The following is a 4303-nucleotide window of genomic DNA, read 5'->3' as shown; positions in this document are numbered from 1 at the left end:
TCATGGGAAAGTGTACTAGGCGGTAAAGGGGCTCAAGATAGTTGGTTAGCATTCAAGGACCGCTTCTTCCAAGCTCATGATCGGAGCGTCCCAATGAGTAGGAAGTCAAGTAAGGGATCTAGGAGACCGGCGTGGTTAAACAAGGAGCTGCTGGGCAAACTCAAGTGGAAAAGGAGAATCTATGGATTATGGAAGGAGGGGCTGGCCGCTTGAGAGGAATATAGGACAGTTGTTAGAGGATGTAGGGAGGCAATTAGGACAGCTAAGGCCTCCTTGGAACTCAATCTTGCTAGTCGGGTTAAAGACAATAGAAAGGGCTTCTTCAAATACATAGCAAATAAAACTAACACAAGAGGCAATATAGGCCCACTGCTGAACGAAGTGGGTACCCTGGAGACAGAGGATATAAAGAAGGCAGAGGTGCTGAATGCCTTCTTTGCCTCTGTCTTTACTCCTGCAGACTCTCCCCGAGGGCCCTTGATTTCTATAGCCCCAGAAGGAGTCAGGACAAAGGAGGAGTTTGCTTTGGTAGATGAGGATTGGGTTAGGGATCAGCTATGCAAACTGGACATCTGTAAATCGATGGGTCCGGATGGAATGCACCCACGGGTGCTGAGGGAGCTGGCAGAGGTCATTGCTAGGCCACTTTCCATCATCTTTGGTAAGTCGTGGGAAACGGGCGAGGTGCCTGAGGATTGGCGGATGGCAAAGGTCACACCAATCTATAAGAAGGGCAAGAAGGAGGACCCGGGTAATTATAGACCGGTCAGCCTTACCTCCATCCCTGGAAAGATGATGGAACAACTTATTCTTGACTCCATCACTAGGCATATCAAGGATGAGGGGGTCATTAAGAACAGCCAACATGGTTTTATGAGGGGGAAGTCATGTATGACCAACCTTATAGCCTTCTATGAGGAAGTGACTAGGTGGAGGGATGATGGTAGAGCGGTAGATGTATTTTTTCTTGATTTCAGTAAGGCATTTGATACTGTCTCCCACAGCATCCTCATAGATAAGCTAAGGAAGTGTGGGCTTGACGATCAAGTAGTGAGGTGGATCGAGAACTGGTTGAAAGGAAGAAGGCAGAGAGTTGTGGTCAATGGCGCAGAATCTAGCTGGAGGTCTGTGACTAGTGGAGTTCCTCAGGGGTCGGTGCTGGGACCGGTGCTGTTTAATATTTTCATCAATGACCTGGATGAGGGAACTGAGTGCACCCTCAGCAAGTTTGCTGATGACACAAAACTGGGAGGAGTGGCTGACACACCAGAGGACTGTGCTGCCATTCAGCGAGACCTGGACAGGCTGGAGAGTTGGGCGGGGAGAAACTTGATGAAATTTAACAAGGGCAAGTGTAGAGTCTTGCATCTGGGGAAGAACAACCCCATGTACCAGTACAGGTTGGGGGTTGACCTGCTGGAAAGTAGCGAAGGGGAAAGGGACCTGGGGGTCCTGGTGGATAGGAGGATGACCATGAGCCAGCAATGTGCTCTTGTGGCCAAGAAGGCAAATGGCATCTTAGGGTGCATTAGAAAGGGAGTGGTTAGTAGGTCAAGAGAGGTTCTCCTCCCCCTCTACTCAGCCTTGGTGAGGCCGCATCTGGAATATTGCGTCCAGTTCTGGGCCCCTCTGTTCAAGAAGGACAGGGAATTGCTTGAAGGAGTCCAGCGCAGAGCCACAAAGATGATTAAGGGAGTGGAACATCTCCCTTATGAGGAGAGGCTGAAGGAGCTGGGTCTCTTTAGCTTGCAAAAGAGGAGACTGAGGGGTGACCTCATCAATGTTTACAAATATGTAAAGGGTAGGTGTCAGGATGATGGAGCTAGGCTTTTTTCAGTGATATCCAGTGATAGGACAAGGGGCAATGGGTGTAAACTGGAGCATAGGAAGTTCCACGTTAACATCAGGAAGAACTTCTTTACTGTAAGAGTGACAGAGCACTGGAACAGGTTGCCCAGGGGGGTTGTGGAGTCTCCTACACTGGAGATATTCAAGGCCCGCCTGGACAAGTTCCTGTGTGATGTACTGTAGGTTACCCTGCTCTTGCAGGGGGGTTGGACTAGATGATCTTTTGAGGTCCCTTCCAACCCTTGGGATTCTGTGATTCTGTGATTCTGTTATGAACACAATACCACGAAACACGTACATTTCCAAGAGTAACGATGTGATAGACTTTTAAAAGCAGTCAAAACCAATTAGTCAGTGTGTCACAGATTGACATCAAAGTAGGAGATTCATATGATGCTGAGACCTAGCAGAAGGCTGATAGCTTTGAAATAAGACCAGAGATCAAAACATTGCTTTATGATTTCCTTCAGAGTTCTGAATGCAACAACTTTTAATGCCTTGTACCGGCCCTATTATGGGAGGGATATAACCAGGAACACCAGTACCTTGAGAACAACCCAATTTTCTTTGTTAACTAATGACTCTAACTGCTGTTTAAAGTGTACCTCTGTAAGCACCCAGTCTGATACCCGTCTTTCCCTTTGCATTGACCTGTCCACTAGGATATAACTTAGGATGCTGGCTGCCTCTTTCAAATAACCGTTTCCACTGCCAACTGTGATAAATCTGCTGTCTTTCTTGAGCCAGCTTCATAATTTTCTTTTCCAGAGCTCTCTAAATGTAATTCTTACACTTGGATTTAGGGTGTGTTTGTGGTTAGATGTTAACTTCTTATTTTTAGCTGTTACTGTAGAAAAATGAATTGGGGACTTAAGAGCCTGGTTCATCTTGCACAATGTGCATAGCCAAACTAAGTATCTCAGCTTCTTTTATAGTCAGTAGAGAGAACAGTTCCTTCTTGATGCAATACAGCTTAAGACAAAGTACAAGGTTAAAAATAGCGCAGAAAAATGACTCCCTGAAATACTTACTCTCTCTGCTGGCTAGAATGAGAAACTTGGGTGATTAGCTTAGCTATAGATGTCTAATTTAAAATTAAGTTAGTTGAAGCCCACCTCCATCTTCTGGCCAAAAAAAGACTTGTTCTGGCTTTTCTGCACACTGCCAAAACTGTAGTTCCTTTCTTTTGTAGCAGCCTCGAGCTCAAAGCACAGGGCTGCAGATGGACATAGCTGAGCTGCCTCAAACTCTGACACCATTAAAGCCACAGTTACTGATCTGACTCACCTGACATCTGGAATGGATTAGTACAGGTACAGGTCATTTCTCTTTTCTTGTCTCATTGGTAAGGAAGGGAGTTCTGGAATGGTGTGAATCCCTGCTGGAATGTAGCATAAATATCAGAAAGTTGACCTACACTCTCATCCTTATGTGAAGAGACAAGTACACAAAACCTGCCACAGTTAATCATCTGCTTCCTAACCAGCTTTGGTCAACCTGAGAAGCCTAAGGCTGTTGTTGCCCTGATTCTGCACAAGGACTAGATCTATATTTCTATTTGCATGCAAACTGGCCTTTCAAATCACTGTACTTTTCGTGTAGATGAGAAAAGGGAACTGGTCTAATGGTTTATTGACCCAGTCTCAAATGGCAGGGCAAATGATCTCTCATGGCAAAGCCTGTGAACCAGCTTTCATTTCTCCCCAGATTAGCTCTTTTCTTTTACCTTGGATTTAAAAATCAGATTTACAAATAGTCTCTTCTACCTTTAGTGTTAAAAAAGCCATGGTTCTTTTCTTTTTTATTTTTTTGTTGTTTTTAAATTCACATTCCCAGACTGCCACTGCCAAAATGCTTGTAGAACTGGCATCGTTTTCAGCCTTTCACGATATCAGCATGATAATAATCTTAACTGAGTCATGTATACTATGCAGTTAGATGACTGTGCAGACCCTTATACTTCACACCCACTCAGCCACTCAGTCTTTGAGCCAGTCTGCAGTTCCTGCTTCATCTTACTTGCATCTGCTGCCCAAGAGAATGTTGCAGCATTCTCCTAGGGAGGCATATCAGCATGAGGGGAATTAGCTCAAATGGTAGAGCGCTCGCTTAGCATGCGAGAGGTAGCGGGATCGATGCCCGCATTCTCCACTGTCCTCTTTTAGTCCCTGTGCTCAGCACTGGTGAGACAGCACCTTGAATCCTGTTTTCAGTTCTGGGCCACTCACTGCAAGAGAGACATTGAAGTGCTAGAGTGAGGCCAGAGAAGGGCACTGGAGCTGGTGCAGGGCCTGGAGCACAAGTGTGATGGGGAATGGCTGAGGGACCTGGGGGATTTAGTCTGGAGAAGGCTCGGGGGGACCTTATCGCTCCCTACAGCTGACTGACAGGAGACAGAGCGAGTTCAGGGTCAGTCTCTTCTCCCAAGTAACAATGGACAGGACAAGAGTAAACA

The 4303-nt window shown here is 46.1% G+C and overlaps 1 non-coding gene across 1 annotated transcript; it reads left to right on the top strand.

The window, feature by feature from the left end:
* The first annotated feature begins 3926 nt into the window (after window positions 1–3926).
* TRNAA-AGC (transfer RNA alanine (anticodon AGC)) lies at window positions 3927–3999 on the top strand. The gene has a single exon. It is a non-coding gene; the product is annotated as a tRNA-Ala (tRNA).
* Window positions 4000–4303: the final 304 nt, after the last annotated feature.

This window comes from Lathamus discolor, chromosome 2 (assembly GCF_037157495.1).
Source record: "Lathamus discolor isolate bLatDis1 chromosome 2, bLatDis1.hap1, whole genome shotgun sequence".
Taxonomy (NCBI): Eukaryota; Metazoa; Chordata; class Aves; order Psittaciformes; family Psittacidae; genus Lathamus; species Lathamus discolor.
This window is presented reverse-complemented; position numbering and strand designations above follow the sequence as displayed.